The sequence below is a fragment of the Anolis carolinensis genome, chromosome 6, assembly GCF_035594765.1.
Source record: "Anolis carolinensis isolate JA03-04 chromosome 6, rAnoCar3.1.pri, whole genome shotgun sequence".
NCBI lineage: Eukaryota > Metazoa > Chordata > Lepidosauria > Squamata > Dactyloidae > Anolis > Anolis carolinensis.
This window is the reverse complement of record NC_085846.1, coordinates 77,510,443-77,525,438: the sequence shown is the minus strand read 5'-3', so window position 1 is coordinate 77,525,438 and position 14,996 is coordinate 77,510,443. Positions and strand designations below refer to the sequence as shown.

The window sequence follows — 14,996 nt, the reverse complement described above, 5'->3', positions numbered from 1 at the left end:
TGTGAGAGGACTCAGGGCTATAAAGCAGAAGCAGGTGCAGTCAGCTTTTGCTGGTAACAAACTGACTCTAAAGCCTAAGCTTTCGCTCCTCTTGTGCCTGCTTCAAGTCTGCATCTGGGAAACTACTCCTAAGGATTTATTGCTGTTTCTTTGTCTATAGTAAGACTGCTACTTGATTTGGGAATAGATCAGAGACTTAAGAACTGTTTTGCCCTAAGACTTCTTTGCTTTATTTTGCATTATACTACTGAGTGTGCTGTTCTTTAGGTTTTGATGAAGTAAAGCAGTTTTCATTTACTTACCACATTGTTTTAAGGCTGTTCTTGAAAGACAAACCAGGACAGCTAGTGCCTCACTAAACTAAGAATCCCCTGGTTTCATGATGAGTTCCTGCCATTAAAGCAGCATTAAACTGCATTAATTCTACAGTGTAGATGCACACTATGTCTGCAACGACAGCTCATCTTTGACAGCTCATCAACTGTACAGCTGTAGCCCTTATCACAATGTAAACCACTCCAAGAAATTGTCCCTTATCAATACATTATCCTCTATACCAGGGGTCCTTTTAACTTTTTAAGCCGAGGGCCAGTCCACAATCCTTCAGACTGTTGAGGGGACGGATTATCATTTGAAAAAAAATTCAAACAAATTCCGATGCACACTGCACATGTCTTATCTGTAGTGCAAAAACAACAACAACAACAACAACAACAACAACAACAACAACAATGAAAGAACAATCCAATATTTAAAAATAAAAACAATTTTAACCAACATACATTTATCAGGATTTCAATGGGAAGTGTGGTCCTGCTTCTGGCCAATGAGATAGTCAAGTTAATTAGGGTTGTTGTTGCTGTTGTTGTTGTTGTGTGCCTTCAAGTCATTTCAGACTTTGGGTGAGCCTAAGTCTAAAATTTATTTTTTATTTACTGCATTTATTTACTACATTTGTATCACACCCTTCTCACCCCAAAGCGGACTCAGAGTGGCTTACAAATTATATGTACATACAATATATTATATTATTAGCATAGCACAATATTAGCATTATATATTACTATATTGAACGATACCACTATACTGTAATATTATTAGTAATATTATATGTAATATAGAATATATAATTATTATTATTATATTGTATTATTATTAGTGTTATATTGTATTACATTATATTATTATTATCAATATTATATGTATATACACTATATTATATTATAAAACTGAGGGCGGGGGCCAGGTAAATGACCTCGGAGGGCCGCATCTGGCCCCCGGGCTTTAGTTTGGGGACCCCTGCTCTATACCAATGAATATAATAAAATAGAATGGAAATTCTGGAGAAAAGAAAAGGTTGGAAATCAATCCTAATATAACTTACTTTCAAATTATGATTTCATTTCTTTTTGTAAGCCACTCCCTTCCAGCAATAACTGACAGAAAGTGTTTATTTAAAAAAATAACAATTAGGATAGGCTTCATTATAAACTCAATGCAGATTTTCCATGGCATTTAACAGCATCAGAGTAGTAGCTTCTGTACCCTTGAATGGGTAAAAAGAACAGTCTAAATTCTCTGGAAAGATGTGAAAAACCTTGTACAAACTTTTACACGGTGCAAGTAATTCATATTATTTTTACTACTTGTGTTCTTATGCTTATCCTGAGAAATAATACAATTCATATCATTTTCTAATTTATTTACTTTCCATATCCTGTTGCAATAAGAATGGCATATAACCAATTTTCTGTACTACATCTCATACTTTTCAAAGTGAGAATAATGTACCAAAGCAGTAGTGTAAAGGTGACCTTAATCTTACCCCACAAAGAACGACAAATGACAAAATTTACCAGGAACTTCTCTTATATTGGTCTCATTTAATTAATGGTTCCTTAAATTTCTACAATAGTGTCTATTTATAGGCCACTGTAATAACAAAAGACACATATTCTGCAAAGCAAGTTCACTGCATTGAACTTTTTTTTTTTGCTAGATTGCACACTCAGGCATAAAATGTAGCTCTTTTCAAGGTTTTGGATTTTTCTATCTCTTCTTCTCTGGGATAATTTTGGTAGGAGTGAGCAATTGTGGAGGACCCTTCTCTTGAGTTGGTTTGCCAAATTCACTCCATCTCCATCCTTCAATCAGACCCAGAATAGGAAATGGTACCCCTAGAACTTACTAAGGATATAATTTTTCATTTAAATGTTATTTTGATCTCTGTTTTATGATAGAGAAGTCCTTTTATATTTATACACAACAGCAAATCTCCACATGTATCTAAAGAGAGGCTATTTCAGGCTTGAATAGAGCCCCCTACTCCATCCTCAGTAACTGTAACATGGCAAATCACATGCCCCAAATGTAAACACAGCAAAGTGAGGGAAAAATAATGATATAAGTACTCTTCACAAAATAACAATGTATTCATAAAGGGAATAATACTGGACAGTAAGGGATTCTACAAGAGAGATGATGCAATAGAAAAATTCTGCACACTTAGTAACTGTCTATTGTGTTTCATACAGCCAAAAAACTGGAAATCTAATCTTATAAGGTTGATGTGATGCTAGAAAACTTCCCTAAACTTTTGGAAGACAAGAAAAGTAGGTCATGTATGTAGCAAGTACAGTAGAATCTCGCTTATCCAACCTTCGCTTATCCAACGTTCTGGATTATCTAATGCAGTCTGCCTCCCATCTGGATACATAGCTGTTTCTCTAGGCAGTAGGGACCGAACTTCTGACAATGGGTTATTGTAAGTTCATTTTATGCGATTAAATCTTTATTTGTAGTCATTTTTTTTTTAGTAGTCAATGTTTTTGTAGTCAATGTTTTCAATACATTGCAATGTTTCTGGTTCTAAATTCATAAATACAATAATTACTACATAACGTTACCATATATTGAAGTGTTTTTTTTCTGTCGATTTGTTGTAAAACATGATGTTTTGGTGCTTAATTTATAAAATCATAACATAATTTGATGTTTAATAGGCTTTTCCTTAATCCAACATTTTTGCTTATCCAATGTTCTGCCGGCCCATTTATGTTGGATAAGTGAGACTCTACTGTATATAATTCTATAAACAGAAACTCGAAGTTAAGAGATCACAGCTACCCAATAAGCATCTATCTACTTCACTTCATTTCAATCTGTGCAACTAAATTAGTCCTTTTCAATTACAATATTTGAAGGACAAGTTTCTCTCCTCACTGAGAGATGGATCGTAGCAGGAAACTTCAATTTCTAAGGTTTTTAAACTGACCAGTGGGTCAACTGGTAAAATTCCAAGCTTAAAAGCTATGAGAAATACTGTATACTAATCTACTTTAATATAATGGCACTGTGACAGCCAAGGTGTTCACTTGGAACAGGATGCTCTCTTAGCTGTATATAAGGTCTGTCAATGGAAAAACTGCTATCATCCAGGATCTTATCCTGGATGAACAGGCAGACCTGGCGTGCATAACGGAGACCTGGCTGGATGAGGCTGGGGGGGTTAACCTCACCCAGCTTTGTCCGCCAGGTTACACCGTGCAGCACCAACCAAGATCTGGAGGGAGGGGAGGTGGTGTCGCAGTAATCTATAAGGAGTCCATCCCCCTGACCAGATGCCCCATCCCACAGTCAACCTTGTTTAAGTGTGTCCACCTGAGGGTAGGTGACCGGGACAGACTGGGGATTCTGCTAGTGTACCGACCACCCCGCTGCACTGCAGTCTCCCTGCCTGAGCTAGCGGGGGTGGTCTCTGGCCTGGCATTGGAGTCTCAACAGCCCGGGATGGGGGACTTCAATGTCCATGCCGAGACCAACCTTTCAGGCATGGCTCAGGACTTCATGGCCTCCATGGCAACCATGGGGCTGTCCCAACGAGTATCTGGTCCCACCCACAGAGCTGGGCACACGCTTGACTTGGTTTTCTGTCAGGGATGGGAGGAAAATGGAGGTGTGGAGGAGCTTACCATCGCTCCGTTGCCATGGACCGACCATCACCTGATCAGGTTTAGACTTGCTGCGCCCCCTAACCTCCGCAGGGGTGGAGGACCCATTAAAATGGTCCGCCCCAGGAGGCTCATGGATCCGGACGGTTTCCTGATGGAGTTTCCCGCCACCTCGGCTGGTGATTCTGTTGATGCTCTGGTCGCCCTCTGGAACAAGGAGGCGACTAGGGCAATAGACACGATCGCTCCGGAACGTCCCCTCTCGAGTATCCAAGCTAAACCATCTCCTTGGTTTACTGAGGAGTTGGCAGCGATGAAGCGAAAGAAGAGGGGACTAGAGCGCGTGTGGTGTTCAAAACCGAACGAGTCAAACCGAACACGGCTGGGCTCTTATCTTAAGGCTTATGCCGTGGCAATAGACGCTGCAAAGAACTCTTTCTTTGCAGCTAATATTGCGTCCGCACAGAACCATCCAGCGGAGCTGTTCCGAGTTGTCAGAGGTTTGTTATATCCCGTCCTTCGGGACGGGATCCCTGACAACTCGACAGCCCGCTGTGAAGCATTTGCTCGGTTCTTTGCGGACAAAGTCGCTTTGATCCGCTCTAGCTTTGACACCATTTTAACGGCAGTCTCAGAGGATGTAACAAGTGCACCTGCTTGTCCTATTTTGATGGATTCGTTCCAATTGGTTCAGCCCGAGGACGTGGACAAGGTGCTTGGAGAGGTGAGGGCTACCACATGCATCCTAGACCCCTGCCCATCCTGGCTGGTGAGAGAAGCCAGAGGGGGATTGGCCGAGTGGGTGAAGGTGGTGGTGAATGCCTCCCTTCGGGAAGGCATATTTCCAGCAAGCCTTAAATTGGCTTGATTAAACCGCTGTTGAAGAAGCCATCACTGGACCCCACTCAATTGGAGAACTATCGGCCTATTTCCAATCTCCCCTTTCTGGGCAAGGTCATGGAACGTGTGGTGGCCGCACAACTCCAGGCATTCTTGGTAGATACTGATTTTCTGGATCTGGCACAGTCTGGTTTCAGGCCGGGGCATGGTACCGAGACAGCGTTGGTCGCCTTAGTCGATGATCTACGCCGGGAACTGGACAGGGGGAGTGTGTCCCTGCTGGTTCTGCTGGACCTCTCAGCAGCCTTCGATACTGTCGATCACGGTATCCTTCTGGGGCGCCTTGCCGGGATGGGTCTCGGGAGTACTGTTCTCCAGTGGCTCCGGTCCTTCCTGGAGGGGCGTTCTCAGATGGTGTCATTGGGGGACACCTGCTCGGCCCCACAACCATTGACTTGTGGGGTCCCGCAGGGGTCAATACTGTCCCCCATGTTGTTCAACATATACATGAAGCCGCTGGGAGAGATCATCCGGAGTTTCGGGGTGAGGTGTCATCTGTACGCAGATGATGTCCAGCTCTGTCACTCCTTCCCACCTGTCACTAAGGAGGCTGTTCAGGTCCTGAACCGGTGTCTGGCCGCTGTATCGGACTGGATGAGGTCGAACAAATTGAAACTTAATCCAGACAAGACAGAGGTCCTCCTGGTAAGTCGCAGGGCTGAACAGAGTATAGGGTTACAGCCTGTGTTGGATGGGGTCGCAGTCTGGGGGTTCTCCTGGACTCATCGCTGAGCCTGGAGCCCCAGGTCTCGGCGGTGGCCAGGGGAGCCTTCGCACAACTCCGCCTTGTGCGCCAGCTGCGCCCGTACCTTGGGAGGTCTGACTTGGCCACGGTGGTCCACGCTCTGGTTACAGCTCGTTTGGATTACTGCAAGGCGCTCTACGTGGGGCTGCCTTTGAAGACGGCTCGGAAGCTCCAACTAGTACAACGGACGGCAGCCAGACTAATAACAGGAGTGGCTTACAGGGAGCGTACTACTCCCATGTTGAGTCAGCTCCACTGGCTGCCGATATGCTACCGAGCCCAATTCAAAGTGCTGGTTTTGACCTACAAAGCCCTAAATGGTTCTGGCCCATCTTACCTGTCTGAATGTATCTCCCCCTATGAGCCTTCTAGAACTCTTAGATCATCGGGAGAGGCCATGCTCTCGGTCCCACCAGCCTCGCAGGTAAGGCTGGTGGGAACGAGGGACAGGGCCTTCTCCGTGGTGGCTCCTCGGCTGTGGAACACCCTCCCCAGCAACATACGGCAGATACCAACTCTCCTAGGCTTCAGGAAAGCCTTAAAGACATGGTTGTGCACACAGGCTTTTAATGAATGAGAACATGGACTTTACATGACCTGTATAAAGACTTGAGGATTCTGGATGAATGGTTTTTAATCTTGGACATTCTTAAAATTTTATATAATGTGTTTTTATTTTGTAATGGTATCTGTTTTATATGAACTGTTGTTTTGTAGATTGTTTTATATGAATTGCTGTTTTTACATTGTTTTAGGCATTGAATTTTTGCCTATTTACTGTAAGCCGCTTTGAATCTCCTAGGAGAGAAAGGTGGGGTAAAAGTAATGTAAATAAATAAATAAATAAATAACATACTGTAGAATTGCCAAGAATTCAGAGGTTTTTCTTATTTTGATTGTTGGTAAGAACAGAATCAAGGGCACATTGTTTGGACAGAACTATATGTATATGAGAACAGAAGTCACATTTGCTTGAAATGGCATGCAACAACATCAGTTATATCTGTTTTTTTTAATGTAGCAATTGTTTTCTTTTCAGTGTGAGAATTTTACCTCATCTTCTGAATGGTTCATCTTCTAGCCATAAGCAAAAGAAAACTGCTCATGTTAGTCCATGGAAACACCTTAATTTTCATTTCAGCAACCTTAAAAAAGAGAACAAGTTTTGATATACAATTCTTTCCGGGGCATTTCAAAAACCTAAAGCTTCTGAGAACTGATGTCAGACCATATCTGAAGCCTCCTTTCACTACCTGAGATCCACCAACTAGACTTGATGTGTTGTTCTTCCAGTTCCATTGATTTCCTATGCCTTGACTATTCACTATCACGTGAAAACCTTTAACTGAATTGCCTAAAATTCCTTCCTCTGAACAGATTTCATGTAATACAAGACCCTGGGAAGTTCCTGGCAGATTCTCAGAGCTGTCATCTTGCTCCTGCCCTGAAAATAGCAAAGTGAATTTACATTTGGTAGAATGAAGAATGCTAAACACTGGTTGCAGTATTCTGCTTGATTATTTGGGAATAAATATCACAGAATAAAAAGTGGGTCTTAGATATTTTCAGTAAATAAATTCAGCTGTCAGTCAAATAGCTCTTGGTTGGTTCTCTAAGAAAATCTCATCAATAACTTAATTTCCTGGCAGAGCAGCAGACATATGGCTTTATTGTGCAGCCATGGAGATTTTAACTCTATCTTGACAACTAAGGTATTTACTATATATATATATATATATATATATATATATATATATATATATATATATATAAATTATTATCCTACTTCACATACAAAACAAGTCTCTTTGTGGGAAGGATTGCACAAAATTCATCTTATAAACTACCAGGAACATATTCCTGCAGTCTCTAGCTATTTATTTATTTACAGTACCTTATTTATACCCTGCCTTTCTCTACCCCAAGGGGGACTCAAGGCAGCTTACAAACGGCACTTATACAGCACCTTAAGGCACAAAAACTTAAATTTGAGATAAAATTGGGTTAAAACTAATACATACAGAAACCACTGAGAAGGCCCCGTATGTTGTCCCTACTAGTCGTGCTTGCGAAGGAGGTGGGCTCAAGAGCAGGAAATCAACAAGAGTTGTGTTTTTCTAAGTTTCAGAACCAAAGCATGTATTATGGTAAAAATATTTCACTGAATTAAATCCTTCAGCTTGGCTGTTGCACTTTGTCAGGTCATTTTTGACTTAAGGAAACTTTAAAGAGACTCTATCATGGGGTTTTCTTGACAAGTATTTTTTAGTAGAGGTTTGTCCTTGCCTTCATCCAAAGTTAAGAAAGTCTGACTTGCCCAAAGTCACCCAATGGGTTTCCATGGCTAAGTAGGGACTCAAACCCTTGTGTCATTGAGTCCTCCAACAATCAAAACACTATGCTACACTGGGTCTTCATACTTCACTAAATATGTACTTAAAAGGAAAACTAAGTTAGGTTAACTTATCAGCTTTGCTGTAAACATGTTAAAAGAACAAGCCTGAAGCTAAAAGAACAAGCCTTATACACAGCAGTTCTCTTCATTCACTACTAAAGGGAGACAGGGTGAGGGAGAGGGATATTTATTCATAGAAACTTTTCCTGTGATTCAGAATCTCCACATTTCAGAGGTCAACACTACATGGTCTTCAGCTTATCATCTGCTATATGCAGAGGGCGACAGAACAAAGATGGCATGGACTTAGCACGTCTTACCCAACTGTGTCTTTATGTGACATTTCCTGAATAGGGGCAGTGCCCTGCCTTGTCAAGAAACGAAAGCTCGGTTGGAGTTTAAGTTTCATCCTCCCTCTCACAGTCATGTGCATTCACATCTCTGGGATATGAATGCTTCATAATGAGCCTTTTAAAAAGAAACATCATAAATTCGGTGCTCAGTGGAGTCAGTGGTGATTATTTCAAACAGTTGAAAAACCTGCCCACAGAGATTCTGTAACTGATAGATACAATCATACCTCCTGCGCTGGGGCTATTGGGAGGGAATATTCAAGCAGCAGAAGAAATTGAGACGTATTGTTTGTGAATGCAGTCTGCATGGATGCACACACACAAATGTACATGATCACATTATAATTTCTGTGGGAAACACAATGCAGCTATTTACAGACACCCTGTCACTAATAATTTCATCTTCCAAACAGAAGGGCCTATGTTCCCCTATGTTCTTTGCACAAAAGATCCTCGGGAGCTGGAAAAATAAACTAAGGAAAAGGAAAATAGAAAAGTTGTGACTAAATCTCTTGATTTATTTTAAACTTTAAGCATTTGCAGAGTCTTGTTTTTGCTGTTGCAATGGCACTATGGAATTGGGTTATCCTTTCCCCTTCTGCCACAGCTAAACCTTTCTCAAAAAGAGCTACTGGGAAACTGACACAAGATAATTAAAAAAAACCTGTACCTGCTTGATACAGGTATCTTTATCCCTGCACTACAAATACACAGCACATGGCTCTCAAGATGGTCCTTGGAAGGGAGGTCTAGATGGAAAAAGGTTATGGAAAGAGGACATAATTGCCCTTAGGTGGTCCCCATTGCTAGGCTGACCATTAAGAAATCCTTCCCTCAAACAACAACATGGAGGCTGATTGGCATAGATTTATAGAATTGAAATTATACTGTAGAGTTGAAATGAACCAAAAGGGCTTTCTACTGAACTGTTTGCTATGTAGGAAACCACTGCTAAAGTGACCGCAAGATATGGCCATACCTCCTGTTTTAAAACCCTCAAAAGAAGAAGAGTCTATTGTTCTCTGGAGCAGTCTATTCCACTGGTGAACAGCTCCTACCAACAAGAAGTTTATTACAATGTTTAGATGGAATTGTTTTTTTATTTGATCTACTCCACTGGTTCATATGCCTGTACTAGTTTTTGATAATATCCCAAACCCTTATCTCTACCATCCTCTTTAGAGTTGACTCTATTTGGAGAGGTAATGATGGTAACCTTCAAACTTTTCCTTCCAAGGTCACTACCTACCCTCTTTAAACACCCACCATTCCTCTCTCTTGAAGAAGTGGTATCATCAACTATGCTGCTGCTCAGTCGTTTAGTCATCTCCGGCTCTTCGTGACCTCATGGACCAGTCCACGCCAGAGTTCCCTGTCAGCCGTCACCGCCCCTAGTTCCTTCAAGGTCAAGCCAGTCACTTCAAGGATACCGTCCATCCACCTTGCCCTTGGTCGGCCTCTCTTCCTTTTTCCTTCCATTTTCCCCAGCATCGTGATCTTTTCCAAGCTTTCCTATCTCCTCATGATGTGGCCAAAATACTTCAGCTTTGCCTCTAATATTCTTCCCTCCAGTGAGCAGCCAGGCATTATTTCCTGGAGGATGGACTGGTTGGATCTTCTTGCGGTCCAAGGCACTCTCAAGATTTTCCTCCAGCACCAGAGTTCAAAGCGTCTATCTTCCTTCGCTCAGCCTTCCTTATGGTCCAGCTCTCGCATCCATAGGTTACTATGGGGAATACCATTGCTTTCACTATGCGGACTTTCGTTGCCAGTGTGATGTCTCTGCTCTTCACTATTTTGTCAAAGTTGGCCATTGCTCTCCTCCCAAGAAGTATACATCTTCTGATTTCCTGGCTGCAGTCTGCATCTACAGTGATCTTCGCGACTAGAAATATAAAGTCTGTCACTGCCTCCATGTTTTCTCCCTCTATTTTCCAGTTATCAATAGGTGTAGTTCCCATGATCCTGGTTTTCTTGACGTTTAACTGAAACCCAGCTTTTGAACTTTCTTCTTTCACCTTGGTGATAAGGCTCCTCAGCTCCTCCTTGCTTTTGGCCATCAGAGTGGTATCATCTGCATACTTAAGGTTGTTAATGTTTCTTCCAGCAATTTTAACTCCGACCTTGGATTCCTCAAGCCCCGCATGTCACATGATGTGTTCTGCGTACAAGTTGAATAGGGAGGGTGAAAGTATGCAGCCCTGCCGCACTCCTTTCCCAATCTTGAACCAGTCTGTTGTTCCGTGATCTGTTCTTACTGTGGCTACTTGGTCTTTATACAGATTTCTCAGGAGACAGACAAGGTGACTCGGTATCTCCATACCACCAAGAACATGCCATAGTTTATTATGATCCACACAGTCGAAGGCTTTAGAATAGTCAATAAAGCAGAAGTAGATGTTTTTCTGAAACTCCCTGGCTTCCTCCATTATCCAGCGGATATTGGCAATTTGGTCTCTCGTTCCTCTGCCATATATCCCAGGAGTAGCCTGATGACCATAAGGGTGGTTACTAATATCTGTTAGTACAGTTCATTCTTGTATATGGAATGGAGGGGAGTAAACACCATTTTGTCCTTTTCAACAGTCAGCAAAATGTCATGATGTTTTTTTCCCAGAAAACAACTGACCATCACTTTAGTGGAATGTGAAACACTTCACACGAACTGACTTCTATCAATGTACGCATTGGTATTACCACTGTCTCTTTAGGACAGAATGAAGTAGTAACCATTCTCATATGAGGTGAGGTGGTCATGGCGGTGTTTACTTAGTGCATCTATTTTATGAGATCTGTTTCTCCTGATAATTAGGGGAAATAATTTTCTGCTAATGAAATTTAGTTGCATCAATGTTACAAATGGTAAATTCAGACATGGGTAGATATTTTGAAATGCCCCAAACCCTTCTAATTGCAACAGCTGTCCTATTCTGCTAACATCTGCTTCACGGCAATAAGCCTATCAAAAATCTTTGATGCATCTGCCAGCTGTTTCAGATAGACAAAGATAGTTACTACCCTATAAATGACAATCATGTATGGTTTTTCGTAATTGTAGAACTCCACTGAAGAAGCGGCCTCTGTCTCATCATGATCAGCTAAATATTCTGCTCATGAGGTGCTTTCGTGAAAAAAAGATTACTCATTGCATATGATAGACGCTCTGAGAATATAAAAGCCAGCACTGCACATTGAAGTCACCCACACTATCTAACTGCTGTAATGAGGCAGGCTAAAGGAAATTGCTGATCTATAAAATGAACATGAAATTGGAAGGTCTCATAAAGACTGTCATCCAGTTGAGAATTAGTATGACAATTACTATTAAGGTCTCCAATGTGGTTTTATTCTTCCCAATCAAGAAAAGAATATGAGTAAAAATATGCTGCAGTGTTGTGAAGGCAGACAATGAAAAGAATGATTCCAAAAATACACACATGGAATTAGGGTTTTTAGAAGAGTGGGAAAGTGGCAAGTCTCAGTTTCAAGAGGAAGAGGGAAAGGCTACACTCAATAAATCATTTCTTTCTCACTTTCAGACAAGACACAGCATTTTTCTCCTTTCCGCTGTCTCCCCCACCCTCCTCCATTGGCAAGCAGCAACTGCCAGCTGCTGAGGTGTCAAGAGGACATGGAAGTTAGTGTGTGAAGCATTATATTCCACCTGCTCAATGCAAAATCTTAGCTTGAATCAACTTCATGAACAATCCAAGTAAGGACCAAACAATCCTCTTGAATGCAAAGCAGGTTCTTGAACAGCCCTCAAACTGTCCACACTATTGTAGGAAATATTAATGCAAATGTGTTCACCATGCAACTTTTTTCCTTAGAAGCAAAAGATCACCCAAACTATCAGCAAAAATTATATGCCAGTGATGCTGTTTCAAGGAAGAAAAAAAATTATATTTAGGCTTTTTCTTAATCACACGAGGCTAGGGAACTGGAATGGCTGCAGGATAAGCATGTTTGCTGCCAGGAGCAATCACACAACATCATATTCATCTAGCTACCAGTTTACTTCCTCTCTATGACAGTAGTGCCTCTTTTAAATGTCAGAAAAAAAAAACTGTCAGTGCCTCTGAATCTCACTATCTTCCCATTACTTACCTCAGTGCAATAGATCTCTTCCATTTCTGTGCCGGTTGATTCACCTCCCCTCCACGCCGCTTGTTATTCCCAGGAAGGCTATTTTCCTTTTTTTCCTATTTTGTTTCTGTTTTTTTTTCTTTTTAAAATCATAGTGTAACAATTGCAACACTGCAGTAAAAAAGAAGAAGATAAAAACCATTAAGTCATGCTGGGATTGACATAACGCAGGAAGGCAGGTTATGAAGCTATGATAAAGTTCTAAGTAAAGTCGATCATTGTTTGCAGCTCACAAATATACAGATTATCATCTGTTTCTAGTTTATCTGCATTGGAATGAAGAGTTATTATTATTATTAGTATCAGTATTATTATTTTTACCACAACTACTGCTACTAACAGCAGCCATTCTCCCCCATTGAGACTCAAAGTGGTCTACAACAAAATGGCGATATAAAAATTATATACCTAAAAACATATGAAAAACTTTTATTAAAATAAACCCAACCTATGCCTGTGGCAAGAGGAGGCTTTTGAAGGCCACACAAAGGAGTTCAGATGGGACTCTGAGGGGACTGGCTGATTTAAATAATACCTATAGGTAAAGGTTTTCTCCTGACGTTAAGTCCAGTCATGACCGACTCTGGAGGTTGGTGCTCATCTCCATTTCTAAGCTGAAGAGCCGGCGTTGTCCGTAGACACCTCCAAGGTCATGCGGCCGGCATGACTGCATGGAACGCCGTTACCTTCCTGCCGGAGCGATGGAGGCCCACAAACAGGACTGACTGGCCACCCTTAAACAACCAAATGATGAGAAGCCAGGTGCCATCCCATGCCCTTATCTGAGGAAACTGAATAAAATAAAATAAAAAGTGTCAGGTGGAATTACTCCCCCCCCCCAGCAACAAAGGTCTCAGGGTAGGGAGGTGGGGGCGAGGCTAAACAACAGGTGAAGAATTAAAGGGGAAATGAATTTCCTTCAGTTAATCCTGTTATCTCGGGCAACAGCTCTACACTTTGTTTGCTCCTTGTCCACCAGCAGGATTTTGAATTATTGAGATTTTCTTTGGGAATGGGCATTACATGGATCGGGCATTACCAATGGGATGCTCAGTGTCATGTAATGCATTTGAACAGTTCAGTAATGTCCTTGAATGGGCTACACAAACATTATCTGGCAATTTAGAGTCATTCATTATTTGGACATTTTTTGTTTATTGGGGAGGCAGACTCTGGACAATGTTTAGGTCTCATGGGTTATCTCTGAATGCAGAAAAGCCACTCTAAGGGAATTCCAAGAGATCATTGGCCACCTCAATGTTGCCCGCTGGGTAGCTGCACTGGGTAGAGCAATTTTTAAGGCATATTTGGGATGCTATATGTGTGGTGTGCTAGTGTTACCGCATAATTCATACTACTCAAGGGATTTGTGATATCTGAGCATGCGGTGGTCCTGATAATGCGGTGGTCAAAGATGGAGCAAAAGATAACGGTAAGTCGATATTGGTGAAGGAATGTATGGAAGTTGAACTTTACCCAGTAAGAACATTGGAGCATTATGCAATGAGTAGAAGCGGTGGTTGTTTTGCCACTTTTACTTCTCAACTCTTACTAAATATTAAGGTTGGGTTGTTGAGGGGAAGGTTGCAAAGGCTGATTTGTATGGGGCAAAAGGAGTTCACTTCTCTATTGAGAGGACTGCTGTGAAGGTCCAACTTGTACAGGGAAAATGGAATTCACCTCTCTGTTGAGGGGAATGTTTTGTTTTTGGATGGTAAAAAACCATCAAAACATCCAGGCGTCCCCTGGGCAACGTCCTAGCAGACGGCCAATTCTCTCACACCAGAAGTGACTTGCAGTTTCTCAAGTCACTCCTGATAAGAAAAAAAAATCCATCTTGGCCTTGGTCAGCCCCTCTTCCTTTTTCCTTGTCTGTTCCACTTGTATATTGATCAATAAAAATACTTAGCTGCAGAATATGGCTGGCCAAAATACAAAAAGCAATCCCACAAAAATCCATTTGGAAATTTAACTAAACGTAGGCTAAACTATAAAAGTTTACTTAAAGATAAGAAAGATGCCACTGGAAAAATAGAGTGTGTATTGTGTCATGTGAAAGACAATTACGTTCTAAACTGTCCCCAGTATAGTAACTCCAGAGAAAGATTTCTGAAACCTTGTGGACAAAGGAACTGGGAACTCTTTTGTAGAATCGGTTCAGTTTTTTCTGAGTGACTTTAATGATTATGTAACATATAAAGTGGTCCTTTTTGCTTTGGCTGCAAATAAAGATCAGAAAGAGAGAGCTGGATAAAATTGTCACAAATTGCCATGGAAACACAAAGTATTAATTTGATTTTTGTGTCCAAAAATTATCTGTCATTTGAAATGTTTTTGTTCTTTATAAGAGCTTGATCATAACTTTGATTACTGTCTTCTGTACTTTTTTATCTTGAATGTTCTGTTATGTGCATTTTATAGATCTTTGTCATACTCTTTGTGTAGCATAATAAACTTATTAATTCACCCTAAGGCAAAAGTATCACAGAGTTTTCTTAGTAATATAT

The 14,996-nt window shown here is 41.2% G+C and overlaps 1 long non-coding RNA gene across 1 annotated transcript; it reads right to left on the bottom strand.

Annotated features, from left to right (window-relative positions):
• Positions 1-6,463: 6,463 nt before the first annotated feature.
• Positions 6,464-12,810, bottom strand: LOC103279140 (uncharacterized). The gene is made up of 2 exons (XR_506594.3): positions 12,451-12,810; positions 6,464-6,740 (listed from the first exon to the last, which is right to left on the bottom strand). It is a non-coding gene; the product is annotated as an uncharacterized LOC103279140 (long non-coding RNA).
• Between the last annotated feature and the right edge of the window lie 2,186 nt (positions 12,811-14,996).